Genomic DNA, 24,780 nt, shown 5'->3' with positions numbered 1-24,780 from the left:
TCCGCTGCTAGGACCACGCAAGGGGACCTCACCCCTAGGCGGACACTGCATCAAAACCCCCCCAGAGCAAACTCACCCACAGAAGGATCAGCATCACTCCAGAAACTCCCAAGCAAGATTGCAGCCCTAAAAGGGCCAGTACAGCTGCTTCCAAAACTGTCCTTCCTAAAAGGGCAAGGGCTGACCTAAAATCTGTAAGGGAAGACACTGCCCTCATTCCAGAGATCACACCTCAAGATCCGACCAAACGGAGTACTCAACACAGGGAGGAAAACAGGCAACAGGCTAATCCCACAGCAATTTTCCAGCCTGAGTCCAGGGCCATCCTTAGGCATACGCGGCTGCGTAGGGCACCCAAAAATTTGAGGTACCACTGGGACAGCAGGTAAGAGCAAGTCGGCTCCCATACACCCAGCATGCGCTGCAGTCTCCTTAGGCAGAGGCCATATTCACAGAGCCGAATGCGCCAGTGCCATGCATTCTGTGTGAGGGAAAGGATACGGGGGTCTCTGCAGGGAACTGTGACTCTCCGCCGCTATGAGGTGGGCCAGGTGGTTCAGTATTGTTTGCTGCCTCGTCCCTCCCTACCTGCCCTGGGCTGCGATCCCGGGCTGCTACAGTGTTTGCTGCATACAAAGCCCAGTGTATGTCAGCAATGGGAAGGAGGGGTGTTCTTCTGGAGGGTCTGTGGGTGGGGGTGGTGGCTGTGCCCCAAGTCAGGCATGGGGCACCAGTTTAATAGTACTGCTTAGAGCCCCATAAATCCTAAGGATGGCCCTGCCTGAGCCTGTGGAGATTGAGCAGCCAGAGGAGCACCAGCCGTTGGGAAGGGCTGCCACAACATGGCAAGCCGTTTGGATAGAGAAGTTGGCAAGGACAGCCTCCTTCGATGACTCTGACCTCCTTGAAGACAGACTCACTAAAGACTTGTCTGCAGAAAGCATATCTGAGGGAAGGGAACTCAGGAGAACACACCGATTGCTCACAGAACTCCTGCATGGAGACATAACACCCACCACCACCACAGGAGAGAGGCCAGGAAAAGGAACATCAGTCGCCACTATGACCCAGCAGCAGCATCAGATCCAGAAGCTCTACCGGTCAAACTGCCCTAAGGCTATGAGAGATCCTCAATGGGCCCTCATCTTACTTCGCAATCCCCTCAGAGATACTATTCTCATACTTCAAGGGTGTATTTGACCTTGTAGCTCAAAACGACGTGCAGCGTCCAGAGTGCCTTCATCCTTTACCTCGGGTTGACTGTGCAGAGGCCCTGGAACAAGACTTTACATTGTTATACCAATAAAATAAAAACCAGCAGGATCTTATTTTCCAGTCCCTGGAAAAATCATGGAGCAGGTCCTCAAGGAATCAATTCTGAAGCACTTAGAGGAGTGGAAAGTGATCAGGAACAGTCAGCATGGATTCACCAAGGGCAAGTCATGCCTGACTAATCTAATTGCCTTCTATGACGAGATAACTGGTTCTGTGGATGAAGGGAAAGCAGTGGACGTGGTGTTCCTTGACTTTAGCAAAGCTTTTGACACGGTCTCCCACAGTATTCTTGCCAGCAAGTTAAAGAAGTATGGGCTGGATGAATGGACTATAAGGTGGATAGAAAGCTGGCTAGATTGTCAGGCTCAACGGGTAGTGATCAAATGGCTCCATGTCTATTTGGCAGCCAGTATCAAGTGGAGTGCCCCAAGGGTTGGTCCTGGGGCCGGTTTTGTTCAATATCTTCATAAGTGATCTGGAGGATGGTATGGATTGCACCCTCAGCAAGTTTGCAGATGACACTAAACTGGGAGGAGAGGTAGATACACTGGAGGGGAGGGATAGGATACAGAGGGACCTAGACAAATTGGAGGATTGGGCCAAAAGAAATCTGATGAGGTTCAACAAGGACAAGTGCAGAGTCCTGCACTTAGGACGGAAGAATCCAGTGCACCGCTACAGACTAGGGACCGAATGGTGAGGCAGCAGTTCTGCAGAAAAGGACCTAGGGGTGACAGTGGACGAGAAGCTGGATATGAGTCAACAGTGTGCCCTTGTTGCCAAGAAGGCCAATGGCATTTTGAGATGTATAAGTAGGGGCATTGCCAGCGGATAGAGGGACGTGATTGTTCCCCTCTATTCGACACTGGTGAGGCCTCATCTGGAGTACTGTGTCCAGTTTTGGGCCCCACACTACAAGAAGGATGTGGAAAAATTGGAAAGAGTCCAGCGGAGGGCAACAAAAATGATTAGGGGACTGGAACACATGATTTATGAGGAGAGGCTGAGGGAACTGGGGATGTTTAGTCTACGGAAGAGAAGAATGAGGGGGGATTTGATAGCTGCTTTCAACTACCTGAAAGGGGGTTCCAAAGAGGATGGCTCTAGACTGTTCTCAGTGGTTGCAGATGACAGAACAAGGAGTAATGGTCTCAAGTTGCAGTGGGGAAGATTTAAGTTGGACATTAGGAAAAACTTTTTCACTAGGAGGGTGGTGAAACACTGGAATGCGTTACCTAGGGAGGTGGTGGAATCTCCTTCCTTAGAAGTTTTTAAGGTCAGGCTTGACAGAGCCCTGGCTGGGATGATTTAATTGGGGATTGGTCCTGCTTTGAGCAGGGGGTTGGACTAGACGACCTCCTGAGGTCCCTTCCAACGCTGATATTCTATGATTCTATGAAAGGTGAAAAGGCAAAATGCCACATTTATTGTGAATACAGAAAGACTCATAGTAAGCAGTTAGTTAGAGCTATAACATTCCATTCAATTTCATATTTATTCACATATTCATTCATACAAACACACACACACAGGTTCTGCAAGGTTGTTATCATAGTTACCAGCCTTAGAGTTGCTCATGCCAAGCCACTGGCCAGGTGGCCTGGACATGAGAAGGGAGCAGGGCCTTGTCAGATGCTCATCTGATGCTCCTGGAAGTTGGTTTGCAGAATCAGACCCCAAAGTTCTCAGTTTCTAGAGTCCATTTTTATAGGAGTTTCTTCCTATGCCAGTCTATGGGAATTGCTTCATCATGCTGTTGCTGAATCAATCAGCAGATAGCACATTCCTGACGGCTCCGTGCTGCCAGGTGTTATCTTGTTCTTTGGTTCTCCCATCGTTGAGGCTGTTGGGTGGATTCCAGTCTGCCCTCCGGGGGTCCTCTGGTTATTTCCACTTGATGCCTTCTTCAGCCGATGGACACTGGATTCTTAGGCTGGCACCTCCCTGATCATTCAGTTATTATCCACACCAAGCTTCCTCCCACATACATCCTCTATCTCTATTTTAATCACAATTGTTAACAAAGCGAGATGAATACAACAAAAGGGCGGGGAGTCTCTGGGTGCTGTTTCTGTTGTTACAGAGTATTGTTTTGAGTCTCTCTCTGCGTGAGTAGTTGTTGTTACAAAGAATTGCTTTGAGAACAGACTCTGTCTTAGAATGTACTAACACAATTTGCAGTTTGCAAGTTTCACACACAGAGGGAGAGAAACAGTACCAAAAACTAAGAGACCTCTTAATTAGTAATACCCTGGAATTTAAACTATGGGGAATCAAACTCATTTGTGATTTTAATACAGAACTTCTTTAATATGATCCAACAACATTACGGGAAGTAGAGACCAGACTTACAAAGACGAAAAACAAAGCCCCAGAAAAAGATGGCATTTACTATGACATCCTGAAAAAACAGCTGCCTGGTATTAACTGCACTTTTCAACAAATGCAAACAGTTCCACTGTACTCCCAGCTCCTGGAAGAAGTCTATGATGGTGCTCATCTACAAGAAGGGCCAGCAAGACGACCCCTGCAACTGGAGATCCATCTCTCTCTGCTCCATCATGTACAAACTGTATGCCAGCTGCCTCACGGCTAGGATCACAGACTGGTCGGTGAATGGAGGAGCCATTAGCTCCACCCAGAAAGGCTTCATGTCATGAGAAGGCTGATCTGAACACAACTTTGTCCTTCAGACTGACATCCACATGGCCAGGAGGACACGGAGGCAATGTGCCAAAGCATGGCTTGACCTGGCTAATGCTTTTGGGTCGATGCCCCACCAGCACATTTTTGCCACGCTGCGAGAGTTTGGGATGTCTGAAAACTTTCTCCAACTGATCCGGGAACGTTATGAAGGCTGCACCACCACCACCCACTCCATGGAAGGAGAGACACCTGAAATTCCTATCCATAGCGGTGTGAAGCAAGGTTGTCCCCTCAGTCCCATCATTTTCAACTTAGCCATGGAGCCCCTCATTTGAGCAATCTCCAGCAGTCTTGGCTTTTTTGACCTGTATGGCAACGGCGTGAATATCCTGGCCTACACAGATGATCTGGTCCTAATCGCAGCCACCCCGAGTGTTCCCAACAAATGCTCGACATCACCAGCCAGGCTGCCAACTGGATGGGACTCCGCTTCAAAGCTGGGAAGTTCGCATCCCTGCATATCAATGGCAGTAGAAGGGACTCAGTCCAGGTGACGTCTTTTCAGATCCAGAGTGAAGCTATGATCTTCCTCGAGGACAGGCAAGCGTATCAACATATCAGCATGCCCCCGGGTTTCTGCATCCAGCAGACACCTGAGGATACCATCACAGAGATCCTACGAGATGTGGCCAGGATCGACTCCTCCCTCCTGGCACCGTGGGAGAAGATCAATGCCTTGAACACCTTCCTGATCTCCCATATCTCATTTGTCCTGAGGGAATCTGCCATGGTGAAGGTTCCTCTGAACAAGGCAGACAACACCATCCGGCAGCTGGTGAAGAAGTGGTTGTTTCTTCCCCAGAGGGCCAGCAATGAACTGGTATACATCTTGCATAGGCAGGGCAGCAGAAGAGAAGCGATGAGAAACACAGTAAGGAAAGTAAATGAAATACTTCCCTGATAGACTGTATTTTCTAAATGGACAACCTACCCTAATTCTCAATTATTGAGGGACAATCTCCACTCATTGATCTATTTTGCTTTCCACAGCCAAATCTCTGTACAATTTCTCATGAGTGATGTACCCGAATACTTGGATGCTAATATCTAAACTATTCTTAAATGTATTCACCTAAATTTGGGTTATTGCTGATTATGTACTCTATATATCATATGATTTTTAAAAACAAACTCTGGATTTGTGGATAATCTAAGCACTATATCCGGATGTACAGACACTCTTTTCTCAACCTATGTATTACATAATTTTTTTTAACATTAGCTTTAATAAAATTTTTAACTTTTAGAAAGATTCCTGATCTATGCCTCTGTCTAGGAAAAGGAAGGCCCTTTTCAAATGAGTGTGAAGCCAGGGTGATAAATTTTATTTAAGTTATTATCACAGGTAATATGAAATGATGCACTCCAGAACAGGAAAACTATAGTAGGCTTCAGTGGGGGTATAGGAAAATCAGCATCACCTAATAATAGTACTACCAAACTAAAGCAATGGCTCTATCAAAGACTTTCCGAGAATACTTCAGAGGATTGGAGGGCAATTAAATCTGAAAAATTGTTTTCTCTGCTCAGCTGCTGGCCCACATTTGCTGACTTGCAGCAAGGTGTTGGACAGAGCCATGATTCAACACCCTCTTTCCTCTTTGCTCTATCTGTGTTTGCTGGGCGACAGTTTGTTATGAGATTTTTAGTATATTTGCTCATGGTTTGACTTTTACAGATTTTTCCCATTCTTGGCTACCATTTTTAAGCAGGTCATATGGCATAGTTCACTCAGCTGCTCTGAATAGCTTGCTATGAACTTCTGTCTTGCTTGGAACAATGGTCTACACAGCCTATCATGGGAGGACAGTGCTGGAAGAGGGGTGCAGAGAGGGCTGACAAACCTTGCAGTGTCCAGAGGGACCAAAGAGGGGTTGGGAAGCAGCCACTTGTGCTGTGGTGGCAGAGCTGGAGGGGAAAGTGACCTCTGCCATCGTGTGATGAGTCATCTCTTCATTTCACAACCAAAATGGTAGTGTTCATAAAAATTCAGAAAGCTTTTTCCTCAGCTTCTGAGAATACTAAACCAGCCATTGGCTGGTAAAGGTAACAAAAAGCAATATGCATTGGGAAGAATTCTTCTTTTCTCCCTCCTTCTGCACCTTCTCAGTTGAAATTCCAGAGTCAGAGACTTGTTGCAGAGGTTTTGGGATCCTGACAAAGCCTCCAGGTTCCTAGTCCCCATCTCTGGCTTGCACAAGGCCACTGAGGCAGTATTCTTCTCCCTTCCTGCTAGTTTTAGATTAATAGATATTTAGGTCAGAAGGGACCATTATGATCATCTAGTCTGACCTCCTGCACAACGCAGGCCACAGAATTTCACCCACCACTCCTACAAAAAAAACCTCACACCTATATCTGTGCAATTGAAGTCCTCAAATCGTAGTTTAAAGACTTCAAGGAGCAGAGAATCCTCCAGCAAGTGACCCGTGCCCCATGCTACTAGCCCCTTGCTAGTTCTTCAGCAACCTGGTGCCAGGTACCTTGGTGCTGTCCAAAGTATCTTGGTTCTGTCCAAAAGAATCCACCTATCTGTGCTGGAGCAGATATTGGCACCGTGGTTCTTTTTATGGGCATCTACAACCCATTCATTTCCTCCCAGAACTGATTTTCCAAATGAATGATAGCCTGTTCGGCAAAACATTTGGACACCTCATTTAAAAGTACAGAGTTCAGCTGGGACTGCATCACCTCTTTGCTTCAGATATGCACAGCTGCCCAGATGTCTGCCAAGACGCAGCTGGCAGCATGCTCATACAATAGCTTCTTCTGAGACATGCTGCAAAAGTGGTTTTGCTAACGATCATAAAGAAATGGATACCAGTGAGAAATAGCACACTACGAGATCTCTGCTACTTGTACAAGTAAAGAGCTTAAGAAAAGTGTGACCTTCTTGGGCCAGAAGAGCATAAAACCTGTCCCCTAAGCAGTGTGTATTTGTGCTCTGGTATGAAGAGCACTGTGGGGACAGTACTAATTGCACTATCTGCGCTATTATGCAGGCACTTGTCGTCTGCAATGGTGCTGTCATGCTGGAGGTAAATGATGTGGTGGTTAACCTAGGTTGGTGTAAGTGCCGTCCAAATGGTGGAGTGAACACCTGTGCAATATTGGGACCCATATTGTCTATAACACTTGGTGTATTTCAGACTAGAGCTGTTTGCAAATTTTTTGACAATTTTTTTTAAATCAGAAAGATTTCTCAGGTCCAGGATGGAATTTTGAGAAAGACACCCTGGAATAGCCAATAACCCCATTGTTATGGCACTCACCTGGGAGGTGGGAGATCCAGGTTAAGTCTCTATTCCAATTCAGGCAGAGTAAGGACATGACCCTGGGCCTCACACATTTCAAGGGAGTGCCTTAACCACTGGAGTGGATCCAGCTCTGTTTTTTCACCCATTTCAAAAGGCCTAGTTTTTCTTTGCATAAAACAAATTCATTTCAGATAATCACCTAAATGTTTAGGTGTTTATATATTTTCAATCTGCAACGTTAGGTTGAAAATCTAATTCTGAGCATCTTTAAATCATGGTTATTGTAAGACCCCAGTACTTAAAGCCAGCAGCAGCTTTCATTTCTAGTCTCTCTCCTTATCAGCATCTCTTTGCAGATGACATAAGTATAAAGAAGAGAACAGCTGTATTTTTAAGAGAGGGAAAAGATGGTTTTGTGGCTAAACTACAGGGAGATATAGGTTTGACTCCATCATGGACTTCGTATTTTACCTTTGACAAGTCACTCAGCATGTCTCTGCCTTATCTGTAAAATGGGGATAATAATATTTCTCTTGGGAGGCTTAATTAATACATATTTTGAAAATACTTGGAAATTCTTGGATGGAAGATACTGCAGAAGTGTCAAGTGTTATATTACAAAGCAGTTTTTCAACAAACTAATGTAATTTACTGATCATAGCTGAGTTTTAAGCTCTTTCCATCCTCCCTCAACTTCAATTCTTAGCCTTCAAACTCAGTTCTGCTTTGACTTGAGATTATGCATGCAGAGGAGCACACTAATGCCATTATTACATAATACTTCAGAAATGCTCATATCTCTCAACAAAGATACAGCTCATTCACACACCTTATGCAAACAATTGCTACACAGGTGAGAACATGTACTGCTATGTTTGAAAAGGCTGTTTGGATGAAGTCGTCATGGCCCTTCCCAGGCCAATACAATCAAACCCTCCCCCCCATAAACTGTTTTCTTCTGTTCCTCGGGTTGGCAAGATGCTGCTACTTCACTGCTTGTGGGAAAGATCTGCACAATGAAAAACAATACCTTGTTCATGTTCAAGGTTGTGTTGACCCCTATTGCATACACCAGTTGCAGCAGATATTATGACTGATTAATAGTTTCTAAATAGCTAATCCAAATGATGTAGATTATGAGAATCTAGATTTGAATTAATATGTAATCTTGTAAATCTTTGCACACCCCACCATCTTCATCACAATCTGCATCTGGTTGCAAGAAAAATATCCCAGAGATCTTTCTTTTTGGATTACCACCCATGCAAAGAGAACAGACAAATTTGTTTTCACAAACCTTCACACATGGAAAGATTTAATTTTTATATTTAATTACAGCCTGACAAGCACTATTCTGCAGGAAAGAGCAAAGGTGACCAAAACTGTTCGTTTATCAGTGGCAGGGCAACAACAAAGATTGGGGGGGAGGGATATCTCAGTGGTTTGAGCATTGGCCTGCTAAACCCAGGGTTGTGAGTTCAATCCTTGAGGCGGCCATTTAGGGATCTGGGGCAAAAATTGGGGATTGGTCCTCCTTTGAGCAGGGGGTTGGACTAGATGATCTCCTGAGGTCCCTTCCAACCCTGATATTCTATGGCACTTATGAAAATGAGCTCAGATCTGGATTCCTTGTGCTTAATACATACTAAAGAATCAGAAAATGTCTTTGTCAGAATGTTGCCAAATTCATAGTTACATGGAAGGCTTCTACCTGCAGCACAAGAGACTCGACCTCGTAATAATTTAAAATTAAGACAATTTCCTTAGATGTCTATATTGTAAAACAGAAGAGATATTCCAATGAAAGAGTGAGAAACAAATATAACAGCTGAAATACTGGAAGCATTTCTCTATTCCTCTACTGTTCTCTGCTCCTTCTCCATTTCCAGCACCGGTACTTTTCCTGTAACGCTGCTCATTGGCAGCACAGCTTTGGAGTGTTTTGGCATGGAGTAGTCTGTTTATTCTCCCTGGAGACTGTACATAGATCATAAGTCCTTGCTAGCATTCTTAACCCTTAAATGTAACTCACAGTGTTCACTTTCTGAGTTACTATGCCACAGCAGCTGCAGTGCTGGAACGTGGGGAGAAGGAAAACATTTTCAAGTTGTCATGTGGGGAGTCATACACTTTTCTAATCCCATAATTCTTTCATGGGATTTGCACACACAGCTCTAAATCATCCCCAGTACTTTAAAAATGTTCAGTTTAGTGGACATCAATGTCATCATCGCTATTTACAAAAGAAGCAGGCCACTGCCCTCACTTCTATTAAGGAATGCCTTGTTCAACTCAGATTAGTGACAGCTGCCACAAGTTTCCTTAAATCCAGATTTCTGTTGTTTCTCTGTGTTTGCTTCTTGGGAGAGTTGGTGTCTACTTCATATTTTATTCTGCTACGGTATGTAATGAACTGGCTCACCCCCTCAATATTACAGCATGATGCAATCTAAATGCTGATGATTTTATGGTAAGTGCTAGATTATAGATTTTTTGGAAGTGGTTTAACTATACTAACTACTGTACTAATGACGTTTCTCACTTTTACAACACTTTCCTTGTCTAGATGTCAAAGCACTTTTTAAAGATGAGTAAGCATTATTATTCCTATTTTACAGGAGAGACTTGCCCAAAATAACACATCATTCATAACACATATGGGAAGAAAACTCATGTGTCATGTTTCCTTGTTACACACTCAGTCCACTAGATCAAGATACCCCTTTATGCAGGAACCATTCATGGATGATACAGTAATGCTGAAATGTTACTTGGAGTTTATCTGCAATTTTAGAATGTCTGGCATTTATTTTTGACTGAGTATATTTTTCTTGTATAAAATAGGACATTGACTTTTTTTGCTTACAATTCCTCTTTTTGTCTCCTTTTCTTTTACCCTAATACTGCTTTTACACTACTGATGGCTTAAGGCAGGTGCTTAAAAGATGAAACAAAGAGTAGGAATAAATGGTCAGTTTTCACAACTGAGAGAGGTAAATAGTGGGGCCCCCAGTACTAGGACCAGTGCTGTTCAACATAGTCATAAATTATCTTGAAAAAGGGGTACACAGTGAGGTGGCAAAGTTTTCAGAAAATAAAAAATTATTCAAGATAGTTAAGACCAAAACAGACTGTGAAGAGTTACAAAACTGGGTGACTGGGCAACAAAATGGCAGATGAAATTCAGTGTTGATAAATGCAAAATAATGCACATTGAAAAACATAATCCCAGCTATACATACAAAATGATGAGGTCTAAATTAGCTGTTGCCATTCAAGAAAGAGATCTTGAGTCACTGTGGATAGTTCTCTGAAAACATCCGCTCACTATGCAGCGGCAGTCAAAAAAGCTAACAGAATGTTGGAAACCATTAGGAAAGGGATAGATAATAGGACAGTAAATATCATAATGCCACTATTTAAATCCATTGTATGCCCACACTATGAGTACTGTGTGCAGTTCTGCTCACCCCATCTCAAAAAAGATATATTAGAATTGGAAAAAGTACAGAGAAGGGCAACAAAAATTATTAGGGGTATGGAACAGGTTCCATATGAGGAGAGTTTAAAAAAGACTGACTTTTCAGTTTGGAAAAGAGATGACTAAGAGGGGATATGATAGAAGTCTATAAGATCATGAATGCTGTGGAGAAAGTGAATAAGGAAGTGTTATTTACTCCTTCGCATAACGCAAGAACCAGGGGTCACCCAACGAAATTAACAGGCACCAGGCTTAAAATAAACAAAAGGAAGTACTTCTTCACACAGTGTGGAACTTGTTGCCAGGAGATGTTTTGAAGGCCAAAACTATTACTGTGTTCAGAAAATAATTAGATACGTACATGGAGGATAGGTCGAGCCAAGATGGTCAGGGATGCAATCTCATGCTCTGGATGTTCTTAAGCCTTTGGCTGCCAGAAGCTGGGACTGTTCTTTTCATTCTGCATCTGGCATTGGCCACTGTTCGAAGACAGGATACTAGGTTAGAAGGACCACTGATCTGAACCAGTATGGCTGTTCTTATGTTCTCTGGAGATGTGTTTGATTGTATTCAGTTTATTAGAGACACGTTTTGCAATTCTGTGTGAAAATCCAATAAATATACAGTAATTAAAAAGGAGATTATGAGATTCTAGAAACCCATTTGCCAGCCTGTTAATGAAAGGACACTTTACATACTTAAATATTTGCCAATATAATCTCTAAAAGGTTGTGGCAGTTCTTAAGCTCATCTACTGCGATGTTCCATTGTCAGTTAGATCCAGCGTCACCCCGCTTATTCAGAACCTGAAATACAGAACGTGGAACTTGGTACATAGTGCTGACAATAAAGAAACAGCTTTTGTTACTAATCTGACAAACATTTTACCAAGCCCTGGATACGTGGCTTAAACACATTATTTCCGCTAGTTACCAGTGAAACCACTTTTAAACTCCGATAATTTTGATGATAGACTGCATTGTGTAATTGACAGCAGTTGGAAATCCTTCAAGTTTTCTTCAATGAGAGATTACTACTTAGTGCTTATATAGAGCTTTACATTTTAAAACACTGTACAAGCTAATTATCCCTGAAAACACCACTTCTGAGGATATTTTTCACATTTTGCACAGGAGGACACTGAGCTACAGATAGGTTAATCACCTTTCCCTGGTCCCACTGAAGTCAATGGAGGACGGAGTTTTAAACTACTTGCCCAGAGTCATACAGCAAATACGTGGCAGAGCCACATGAGTGCTTGGCTGGCTCCCAGTCCCATGCTCAGTCAGCTAGGCCATCTTCCCTCTCTCACTTACATTGCAGTATGTGATTCAACTATAGATTTATTTTGCCTTCTGCTTTTAAATGGAATGAATGTAACATTCATGAAAGTGAGTCAGGCACTGTATAGGATTCCCCACTCAGTTACACTAGTGCATCCAGGCTCAGGAATTACATACAGTTTTGGGAATCACTGACAGGAAGCTGCCAAGCATCCCCAATTGTATCTGAGCAGTTGATCTGTGATGTACATAGCTAGCGACTAATATGAGATCATTAAACTCTTGTTCACAGCAGATTAAAATTATAGTTTGAACTCAAGTCTACTGAGATATGATGTTCGTGTATTAGGTAACAAAACTCTGGGCTTTCTATAAATTTCTTGATGTCTACATCAATACCAGGCCATTTTATAAAACAACTTCTATTGTGGCTGTACAAACATTAATTTAACACTAAAATAGGCAAAATTACAGGGATTAGTTGATAAGAATGTTATATGAAGTTTAACTAATTTGGCAATCCAGCATTTTTCTCTATATCTGGAGTATACTGGGCCACTTACATACTGTAAATTATGTGACTACTACATATTTTAAGGCTTGTAGGCTAATAATGTTGCAAGGCTGATATGAGAAAACCTGGATGTTATATATTATTTACCTTGCATAATTAGGCTCTGGATGACAAAGAATACCTTTTAGGTAAATGAATAAAAGGTGGAGGTTATAATACATGTATATTCCATAAGAGATGATCTTTTTCAGGTTGTGTGTGGGAGATTCTGGCTATTATCCAGGATGACTCAGCTGTTGTATGGCTTTTGTGAGTCAGTGACAACTTAAGTGACGTAAATATAAATTACAATCATAACAAGCAAATACTTCTCTTGAGACTTCTACTGTTCCTTGTGACCCTTGCTGTTACTTTGCCCTAAATTATACAAATGTTCTGAAGACAATACCTTTTATTCTATTATTATTTAAGTAACTTACATTAGGACTCTCTTTCGGTTAGTGTGTCTCATGTATTGATGCAGCAACAATGATTTAACTGATCAGCTGCTTCCCTTTTCACATTGTTTTGCAGAAAATTGTCTCCAGATTAACAATAACCATAGTAAAGATGTGACTATATCTCATCACCCTATTCACCATGAGTCCAATTTTCAGCCATCAGTACCTACAATATAAAATGAGGTTCCTTGAATTAAAATTTAGAAGTGGGATTTTTAAAAAGCTGCTAACATAGTTCGATGCCCAACTCCCACTTCAAAGTCCCATAAGTGTTTTTGAAAATCCTATCCTAGGTACCTAAGACTGAAAATTGGGACCCTTAATGATAATAAGCTCCAAGGGTTAAATTGGACCACTTAAATAGTCCATCAAAGGGACTGTCTATACTATCAACACTACCTTTAATAACCCAGTACTCCCCAGCTGATAAGAAAATAGTTTGATCTTGTTTGAGTAGATGGTAAAAACCTCTGTTAAAACCCATACCATGCTGCAGAAGTATATTGCCCCTCTGATTTATAACAAACAGCTGGAGTTAAGATACATTTTAAAGCACAGAAATCAACCTCAGCCTTCTTCCCTCTATTATCAAGGATGGACCCTTTGTTTCAAAGTGGGACTTTTTCTGGAATATTCCATAGGCTAGAAGGAAACGGTAGGTTGTACTTGGAATTTATGCCTTGGAATTTTCCCGTTTCTTTTCCAGTTTCTCCTCCTTTGATTTATAAGATCAAAAAGCAAACTAATATTTTGCAGGTTTCAGCGTAACAGCTGTGTTAGTCTGTATTCGCAAAAAGAAAAGGAGTACTTGTGGCACCTTAGAGACTAACCAATTTATTTGAGCATAAGCTTTCATGAGCTACAGCTCTAAGGTGCCACAAGTACTCCTTTTCTTTAGCTCACGAAAGCTTATGCTCAAATAAATTGGTTAGTCTCTAAGGTGCCACAAGTACTCCTTTTCTTTTTGCTAATATTTTGCAGTAAGCACAGCAATTAAGTTAATGGCCTGATACTTTGTTTTCAGTTCTGATATACTTCACAGGCAGTGGCATATGCATGGTAATGTAGCTTGTCCTTTGACAGACTGCCGAGGTGGTACGTCAACACGCAGGTGTATGTGATATGCCTTTCACTTCACTGATATGCTGCGACAGAATTTTGCAACCCTTCTTCATATTTTAGATAAATAATTTCCAGGCTGATCCTCTCACACAATGACTCAAAAAGAACTAAAAGAAATCTGTATCCATTTTTTTTCATTCCAGGAATCTGAAGTAAAATAAAATAAAATAAAATAAATGGATTTTTCAGTAAGTTCATGAGGATATTCATGGTGCAAAGTGCTTCTTATCTTTTGAAACCTCAGTTTACTTATCTGAGCAACAGGCCTACTGTTTCCTTTTAAGTGGCATGAGCTATATGGGAACAAGATTCTATTTATCTGAAGCCACCGAACAATTTCAAAGGGAACTAAAATCCTCTAGGTTTTCCTTAAGAAAAGCTCTGTGGAATGGAATAGAAAATGAGAAGGAATTTGACCCATCCTATGAATGTAGAGAATCATTCCTGTCCCCGAAGGCCCAAATTATTCTCTTAGCACATAGTCCAGTAAATCTGCTGTACGCTTAGGACTTTCACGGGGACTGTGACGAGGATACTTGCCCCTACCAGTTACAGCCTCTGTTCCAGCATCTCCTGAACCTGCTGTGCCCTGTCCGCTGGGAACAGGGATAAATAGCTGATGAAACTAGGTTATTTCAGAATCAGAGGCCCCTTCCCAATCCCCTCTGTGTGCTAGGACATACTGAAATCCTGCAAAGCACACTTCACCAGAATGCACCCCTTGCATCATGGTCCCTTGCAAAGACGGACTATGCCATTTCTGATGCAGTCAGGGTTTTCTGAGTACAGCACAGGGTGGGGAGGCCAGGAGTTGCCCCATGTGTATTCCATGTGTAGTCACTCTGGTACTTTCAGTCCATTGGGAGCAAACTGCCAATGCTTCCTTTACATTAGAAAAATATTATTAGTCTCACAAGAACAAGAAGTAAGGAAAAAGCATGGAAAGGCTGTGAGAAAACATTCCTACATTACTGCAGATTCCAGTACTCTGCTCAGATCCACGCTCCTGAGTAGCTAGAGTTGGGGGGGGGACGGGAAATTTTTCAAAATTTTGACTGATTTCCATTCCAAAACACAACTATTTTTCATTGTTTTAAAATTTGTCATTAAACTTTTTCAAAATAGTTTTTTTATCCTCTTTCTTCCCCCTTTTCCTTCTGCCACAGAATGCAACAGAATGAATGATGTCCAGGTTGAATTTTATTTTTACTCTTTTTCATCATTTTTCCTTTGGCCACTTTTTCAGAATTGCCCACACTTTTGCAAAGTTACAAAGGAAGAAATGCAAAAACAAACAAACAAAACAAAAAAAAACCCCAAAGAAAAAAGAAAAGTAAAAACATATATCACATATAATTTCTTCTATTCTGTGGGGACAGAAAGACAAAGCAGGAGAAAGGGGAAATATATATTAAAAAAACAAACAGATTTCTGGTTTTGACAAAACATATATTTTTTTAAATGGTAGCTTTCTGCCAAAGTTTTCAGTTTCAAAAATAAGCCATTTTTCATTGAAGAAAAGATGTAAACAAAAATTTTTGATCTGTTCTATACATAACACATTTGTCTTAGCCCTGGTCTACACTGGGGCAAGGCGGGGGAATCGATCTAAGTTATGCAACTTCAGCTACGTGACGTACTTAGATCGACTTACCGTGGTGTCTTCACCGCGGTGAGTCGACTGCTGCTGCTCCCCCGTCCACTCTGCCTGTGCCTCTCGTGGCGCTGGAGTACAAGAGTCGACGGGAGAGCGCTTAGGGGTCGATTTATCGCGTCTAGACTAGACGTGATAAATCGATCCCCGCCGGATTGACTGCTGCCCGCTGATCTGGTGGGTAGTGAAGACATACCCTTACTTTTCAGCACAGCTCTTATCTGTTTCTCCCTACAACCTATATTTAAAAAAATAAAAACAAAACAGCCTGTCATACTGCAGTCTCAGTTTTGCACCCCAGTTAAGTACAGCTTCAATGTCCAAGGTCAGACTTAGACTCAGTTAAGAATCAGGGCCAATGAGTGTGACCTTCTTGCCTTTTCTGTAGTCAACCTTACTAAAAGGCCAGCTTCTCCTTGAAGGATTATATATTTATTCTAAGTGAATAGCTTCCTGGACATATTTTGCTCTGCCATATGCACTCTGTTGTGTTCCCTGTAATAAATATTTAGAAAGCTGATATTTAGAAAGTTGATATGGTAGAATAGCGAAGCCATTTATTCTCATCCAAGAAGTTACTCAACAAGACAAATTCTCTTCAAATGTGACGTGTTCATGAATTAATTAATGCATTTCAAGAGTCTTCTGTGTTAGAAATGTGCCTTGTTCTTTACAACCTGTGACCAAACACTTTCAACCTGACCAGATGATTTGCTCTGTTGACCTAGGGCAGGTTTAACTCAGTGCACAAGCACTAAAAAAAAATGTTCTTTTAATAACTTCCTTTGTAGGGGGTCAGAAGGAATCTAACATTTTCTCTTTTAAGTCAAGAACATCTTAATTTCAAAAGGACAATGTCATCTCTCTGTGTGGACTCTGTGCTCCTGGAAGGTGAAAAAGTCACAATAAAGCATGAAGCAGCAGACTTTTGTAAACCATGTAGTGTATTTGTTTTGGTGCCCTCATTTTGCGGGAAATACATGTAATCAGGTTTATTTTTTCCTGAAATGGACTCCAAGCCAGAGAGAGACCTGGGGAGCTGCAGTTAGTTTCTATATCTTTATAATTTTATAAGCGTGCACAGATTTTTCTGGACCATTTGGAATGAGGAAAATAGCTGCCATCTTGAGGCTGAGCTGCCGTAGTTATGTGGAACTAACTATTGAAGCATTGGTTTATTCATGGAAATTGTTGATCCACTTTAGGGAAGATGTTAACACAGGTGACATATCACTAGTTCATACCTTGATGTGTGTGAGATGAATTGGCCCAAAAGTACATGTATCTCTACTATAAGACTATATTGACATCATAAGTTATAACAGCCCTTAATATGACCATGTTAGATATCTGCAGAGATATTGTGTCTGTTACTTTAGAGAAATATCTTAAAATGTTCCTTTTTAATTCAACACATGATGTACAGCTCTAGTAGATCCAAATGCAGATGCACCAGACAGCAGCACAAAAGGAGCAGATGTGGAGTAGAATGGCAGGGTAAATGTAAAGTTTTTAGGCAGCAATATTGAATGTTTGGAGTGAAATCAGTTCTTGATTTCCCCATGACTGCTCCCTGTGAATGGCTGTTGGTCGTTTGGAAGGACCAGCATTGTTCTCACCTCACACTAGTTAGCCCTGCGGTCGTCTAGCTGCATAAGTCTTCTTCCTTCAGGCAAGTACTATCTCCCTCACAACTTCCATAGCAATGCTCCTTACAGGAAACAGCAAGATGTTTCTCTGTGACAGCAGCAGCAGAGAGGAAGATGTTTTTGCAACCAGTCAGAAAAGGAGTAGAGACCCCACAATAAAAGTAAAATAAAATCCTTTAAAAATAAATCAATGAGCTCTCACTCTCTCTCTCTCTCATTGTGACTCTCAATTATGAAAAATTAGTACAGCCACTTTCTAAAAATTAGCGAAAGAGGCAGTCTAAGTGTAACCAGAGTACCTTCTTAATCATTATAATTATTATTAAATAGATGTATCACAAAAGAACCTACAGGCACTAATCAAGATCCGGGCTTCATTGTACAACCATATAGTAAAAGACAGCCCTTGCTTACAAGAGCTTACAATCTAAATAGACAAGACAGATGAAAGGTAGGAGAAAGGAATTATAATTTCCATTTTAGAGATGGGGAACAGGAGGCAGAGAAAGATTAAGTGACTTGGGTCTGGGTCACACAGGAAATTTACCGCAAAGCTAGGAACTGAATGCAGATCTTATGAGTCTTGGTTCAGTTCCTTAGCAAGGCTATTTTTCTTTTTGATTATTATTTATAACAGATAAGGGATCATCTTTCTGTTCTGTTTGTACAATGCCTAGCACAATGGGGCCCTAGTCCATGACTGGAGTTCTTAGCTCATCTTAATTAATTAGCCTCTTAGAGTTGGTATGGCAACTTCCACCTTTTCATGTTCTCTGTATGTATATATATCTTCTTATTATATGTTCCATTCTATGTATCTGATGAAGTAGGCTGTAGCCCACGAAAGCTTATGCTCAAATAAATTTGTTAGTCTCTAAGGTGCCACAAATACTCCAGTTCTTTTTATGGATACAGACTAACAGGGCTGCTACTCTGAAACCTGTACAAATAATGATAATAATGACATAATAGACTCAGACCTGGACACCTTTCTTTACATGAGTAGTCCTTACTCACCTGCAAAAGTCAAGGGCACTGTTTGCATGCATAAGCACTACTCACACGGAAACAAGTATTTCAGGACTGATACAGACCCCTATATCAGTCATAAAAATATAACAAGAGATAACAAATCAAGGGAGAACAGAAGTGTCCAAGATAAGAGAAGCATGAGGATTATAAAAGTAAGATTGAGATAAGATTGCATATGTAAAATCTCAGGGTTTAAAAGAACTTTAAGGTAAAAGAGTAAAAAAAAGTAGCTAGTGAACTCCATCTCTTCATTCTAGAATTAAAAATGATGTAGAAGGAAGATAGATATGCACTGAATTAACAACCTGACTGCCAAATTTCAGACAGATGTGAATTCAGATGGCAAAGTAACCTCTGAGGAATAAGAGTTATAACAACAACTGACCCTTAAAATGAAAGCTGTACCCATAGTTCTCAGCCTAGTAGTCTGAAAGTTCTGGCAATAAGCACTTCTTTTTGTGATTAAACTCTGAAATATATCTGTAAATAAAGTGACTTCCCTTTTTTTTTGTTTTGATTTTAAAATTAAAGCTAACTTTTCTGGGCCTATTGCTGCAGTGGCCACCATGCTGAAGACAACATAATGTTATTTTAATATTAGCTGTAGAATATTTGAATTAAAATAGCAAACATTACACAAATACTAGTGCTCTGATTCAATTCAAAGACACATGAGACTTTTGATATTCATGAATTCACATATTTTAGAAATAGGTCTGCATGATTTGGTTGAATATGGGCATTCTAGCTCAAATATCCTATATCAACATCACTTGCCAATCCATAGGCAGTCATTTATTTGCTTGTTATAATCCAATAATGAAAAAGTTAACAAATAATGAGACTGGTTTGTGAATGTTGCCCAAAACCTAAAGATGCCAAAATGTACATTAATCAAATATTACTTTTAATACTTGCTAATATATATATTACATGATTACATACTATGTTTTACCACAGGAGCTTTGCCTCATTCTATGAACAGGGAATGAATCAAGGATGTGTAGTCACTGAAACTACTGTCATGCAGAAGTTCAAAGGTGTGTAGTGAATGAAGCAGGGAAATACACAAAGAAAAATGATGGTCTCAGGGTTAAGGCAGTTGAAAGCCACCCTGCCTCATTGGATCTTATCCCTGCCTCGGCCACAGAGTTCCTATGTGATGCTGGGCAAGTCAGTGTAAACAAACTGTTTACAGGTGGCTGCTATAGGTTCCTCATTTTCTGGGTGCCCAACTTGGGTCTGATTTGATTAAGGTCTGAGCACTCAGCTGCAAGTGAGGGCACTGGAAGCTGTGCTTTGAATGTATAATGTGCTATAAAATGCAAAATACTTTGAAAAATCAAGTCCTAGGCTTCTCAAATTAGGCACCCAAAATGCTTTAACCTCTGCCTCAGTTCCCGATATGTAAAATGGGGATAATAATAGCACCTCACCTCATGAGGTGTTGTGAAGATAAATTCATTAATGCTTGTAAAGAACTAAAGGCCAAACTTTTAAAGGTATTTAGGCATGTAAAGATGTAGATAGGTGCCCAGTGGGATTTTCAAAATCAGTGTGAAATCAAAGTTAGGCAGCTAGGAGCTTTTGAAAATCCCACTGGGCACCTATCTGCATCTTTACGTGCCTAAATAACTTTAAAACTCTGTCCCCAGGGCACTACAATGACAGTGCCACAGAAAAAGCCCATGGAGAAATGAGTAATTCTGTATTCAGTGCAGGGTTTGGATGGTGTGCAGTAAATAGTGCACAGGCCACACATTAAATGATAAGGATAAAAATATTAAATAGCAACCCATTGAATGAATACCTTTCATCCTGTGCACTGAATGAGGCAAGGGTCTGGGGGGGTAGGGGGCGGGGAGGGTGCAGGGAAGAAGAGCATGTGATCAGATAATTAGAGACTATATTGTAATGCACAAGCACTAAGGGGTTGAATTAAAATTGCACAGGCTATATTCATTCTGGCATTTCTTAACTTTTGAGTGGTTGACTCTGAAACTGAAACATTCATTTAATGTACTTTTTAAGCATGTGTGTGTATGCTTTAAAATATGTTTCAAAATTGTTACGTTACATGTATATATATATTATTTTAGTTTTTGAAAAAAGATCCGTAAAATATGAATAGAAAAATAGAACACAGAATATTTATCATGAAGTTAATTTTTTGTTTGCTAATTTGCCTATCCTCTGAAATCATCTAATGCAAGAAGTGTGAAATTTTAAGCATACAATCATCCTGATTTAGTTTAAGAGAAGAACTGTTACTTATATATGTGTGTTTCAGAGTAGCAGCCTGTATTTGCAAAAAGAAAAGGAGAACTTGTGGCACCTTAGAGACTAACAAATTTATTTGAGCATAAGCTTTCGTGAGCTACAGCTCACTTCATCGGATGCATTCAGTGTGTGATCCAGTTACTGACTTTGGGTTTAGGGACAGCATCATATAAAATCTTAAACAAAAGGTGAAAGTACAGTGTTGACCTATATCACAAAAAGCCTTATTTAGGCATGATCATGTTTGTGTTTTTGGTATAAAGGCATGCATTGTTCTTTACAGTGGCCTTTAGAAAGGCCTTTGAGCTGACTGCTTTTACTGCTGATGTTTGCACACCCAGGCTACAATGAAAATGAGTTATTGGTGCACAAGGGAAGGAGGCCTTCTGCAAATACAAACCTTAGGATTAATGTGCTCTACCCTTTCTGAGCATCCGTCAAACTACTCATAAATACTCAGACTAAACTTACTTCCTGGTCAACCAGCTTCTTCCCCTCTTCTCCTTCCCACCCCCAAGAATATTATATGCAAGAAAACAATTCATTTTTCAAACAGCTTGCTGTGTTAAGGGTAGGGTTTTAGGACTGTGAGTGTGGGTGCGTCCTCTGGGCCTGATGGGCCTTATCTATACTAGGAAAAAAAGTCTTTTTCCATTGAGCTTTGGTTTAACTTGAGTGAAACCCCATCTTAACATCAGTACAGACAGGCTGTAATTTGCGCTGCTAAAATTGAGCTAAAGGTGTTATAAACTGTGTCTACCTTGATTATCATACACATTGTAAGGAGAGTGGTCACGTTAGATAAGCTATTACCAGCAGGAGAGTGAGTTTGTGGGGGGGATGGGGGGAAGAAAACCTGGATTTGTGCTGGAAATGGCCCAACTTGATTATCATACACATTGTAAGGAGAGTGATCACTTTAGATAAGCTATTACCAGCAGGAGAGTGGGGTGGGAGGAGGTATTTTTTCATGCTTTGTGTGTATATAATAAGATCTTCTACACTTTCCACAGTATGCATCAGATGAAGTGAGCTGTAGCTCACAAAAGCTTATGCTCAAATAAATTGGTTAGTCTCTAAGGTGACACAAGTACTCCTTTTCTTTTTGCGAATACAGACTAACACAGCTATTACTCTGAAATGTGTCTACATAGGTGTTAAGTGGGGTTTGCAAGAGAGTTAAGCTAGCTCAGGTGAGGTAACTCAACTGAATTCTCTGACACACCTTTTTTCCTAATGAAGACAAGGCCTTAAAACTGCTGTCTGCTTCTTAGGGTTTGTCTACATGGGGAAATTGACTGGCATTATAGTGGAACAATTATTCTGTTGTAGTTATACTGGCATAACTCTCCCGTGTGGATACGCTATTCCAGAATGAAGTAGAACAATTGCTCTGCTTTTGAAGCTAGACAAGCTCTTAACCTACAATATCCCTGCTGCCCACACAGAAAGAAATGCAAACCTACCTCCCCTCCCAAAAAAACAAACACAACAATTTTCTTGTTCACTTTGTTCATTTGTAAGCAGTAAATCACATTTACAAAGATATCTTCGGATTTCATCTTCCCCCACAGGATGTTCCTGACCAGGAACCAGAGTGTTGCCTTCTTGACCTTATTATTATCATAGTGCCCAGGAGCCCTTTGTGTTAGGAGCTGTACAAACAACAAAAAGACAGTCCCTCCCTCCAAAGTGCTTATAATCTAAGTAGAAACAGCATGAGAGTTCACTAGAGGTAAAACTCAGACACTAATGAGATGGCAGCAAACAAGAACCTAGATGGACATCAGTCTCAATACCGACACATGAGACTGTTAAGTCATGCCAAGAGAAAATAGATGCTGAAGATATTTGGACCCTATATTTTCCAGAACTGTGAAAATACTTTATTTAAAATATCTACATCCAAACAATGTCTCCACTATCAGTATTTTTGTCCCTCCGAGGCCATCCTAGCTTAGTGAATGGGAGAAATAAGAGGTAAGTAATTACAAGTTTTGCTGGTTCTTAAGCTTGCTTATGCTTTACTTGGGCTTGGTCTACACAAGCAACTTATGTCAGTGTAACTGCATTGTTCAGGGGTGCGGATTTTCCATACCCCTGAGTGATGCAGTTATACTGACCGAAGTCCTGGTGCAGACAGTGCTATGTCAACGGGAGAGCTTCTCCCATCAACATAGCTAAAACCTCTTGGGGAGGTTTAATACCTGTAATGATGAGAGAATCCCTCCCATCAGTGTAGGTAGCATCTTCAGTGAAGTACTACAGCTTGGTGCAGCTCTGCCACTGCAGCATTTCAAATGTAGACAAGCCCTTAGCCCTGGTCTACACTAGGACTTTAGGTCGAATTTAGCAGCATTAAATCGATGTAAACCTGCACCTGTCCACACGATGAAGCCCTTTATTTCGACTGAAAGGGCTCTTAAAATCGATTTCCTTACTCCACCCCTGACAAGTGGATTAGCACTTAAATCGACCTTGCCGGCTCGAATTTGGGGTACTGTGGACACAATTTGATGGTATTGGCCTCCGGGAGCTATCCCAGAGTGCTCCACTGTGACCGCTCTGGACAGCACTCTCAACTCAGATGCACTGGCCAGGTAGACAGGAAAAGAACCGCGAACTTTTGAATCTCATTTCCTGTTTGGCCAGCGTGGCAAGCTGCAGGTGACCATGCAGAGCTCATCAGCACAGGTGACCATGATGGAGTCCCAGAATCGCAAAAGAGCTCCAGCATGGACCGAACGGGAGGTACGGAATCTGATCACTGTTTGGGGAGAGGAATCCGTGCTATCAGAACTCCGTTCCAGTTTTCGAAATGCCAAAACCTTTGTCAAAATCTCCCAGGGCATGAAGGACAGAGGCCATAACAGGGACCAGAAGCAGTGCCGCGTGAAACTGAAGGAGCTGAGGCAAGCCTACCAGAAAACCAGAGAGGCGAACGGCCGCTCCGGGTCAGAGCCCCAAACATGCCGCTTCTATGATGAGCTGCATGCCATTTTAGGGGGTTCAGCCACTACTACCCCAGCCGTGTTGTTTGACTCCTTCAATGGAGATGGAGGCAATATGGAAGCAGGTTTTGGGGACGAAGAAGATGATGATGAGGAGGAGGTTGTAGATAGCTCACAGCAAGCAAGCAGAGAAACCGGTTTTCCCGACAGCCAGGAACTGTTTCTCACCCTGGACCTGGAGCCAGTACCCCCCGAACCCACCCAAGGCTGCCTCCTGGACCCAGCAGGCGGAGAAGGGACCTCTGGTGAGTGTACCTTTTAAAAATACTATACATGGTTTAAAAGCAAGCATGTGAAAGGATTACTTTGCCCTGGCATTCGCGGTTCTCCTAGATGTACTCCTAAAGCCTTTGCAAAAGGTTTCTGGGGAGGGCAGCCTTATTGCGTCCTTCATGGTAGGACACTTTACCACTCCAGGCCAGTAACACGTACTAGGGAATCATTGTAGAACAAAGCATTGCAGTGTATGTTTGCTGGCATTCAAACAACATCCGTTCTTTATCTCTCTGTGTTATCCTCAGGAGAGTGAGATATAATTCATGGTCACCTGGTTGAAATAGAGTGCTTTTCTTCAGGGGACACTCAGAGGAGCCCATTCCTGCTGGGCTGTTTGCCTGTGGCTAAACAGAAATGTTCCCCGCTGTTAGCCACAGGGAGGGGGGAAGGTTGAGGGGGTAGCCACGCGGTGGGGGGAGGCAAAATGCGACCTTGTAATGAAAGCATATGTGCTATGTATGTAATGTTAACAGCAAGGTTTACCCTGAAAGAGTGTAGCCACTGTTTTATAAAATGTGTCTTTTTAAATACCCTTTTTTTTTCTCCACCAGCTGCATGTGTTTCAATGATCACAAGATCTTCTCCTTCCCAGAGGCTAGTGAAGCTTAGAAAGAAAAAAAAACGCACTTGCAATGAAATGTTCTCCGAGCTCATGCTGTCCTCCCACACTGACAGAGCACAGACGAATGCGTGGAGGCAAATAATGTCAGAGTGCAGAAAAGCACAAAATGACCGGGAGG

At 41.5% G+C, this 24,780-nt stretch overlaps 1 long non-coding RNA gene across 1 annotated transcript in view; it reads right to left on the bottom strand.

The window, feature by feature from the left end:
- LOC311521081 overlaps positions 1-24,780 on the bottom strand; it is a 126,014-nt gene that overhangs the window by 2,886 nt on the left and 98,348 nt on the right. Inside the window, exon 3 of the long non-coding RNA XR_014711774.1 lies at positions 11,081-11,198. This is a non-coding gene — a long non-coding RNA (uncharacterized lncRNA). The remainder of the gene's footprint in view (positions 1-11,080; positions 11,199-24,780) is intronic.

The sequence above is a fragment of the Lepidochelys olivacea genome (assembly GCF_965140295.1).
Source record: "Lepidochelys olivacea isolate rLepOli2 genome assembly, chromosome: 5".
In the NCBI taxonomy this organism is placed as follows: Eukaryota; Metazoa; Chordata; order Testudines; family Cheloniidae; genus Lepidochelys; species Lepidochelys olivacea.
Note: the sequence above shows the minus strand (reverse complement) of the source record. Positions and strands in the feature narration are given on the sequence as shown.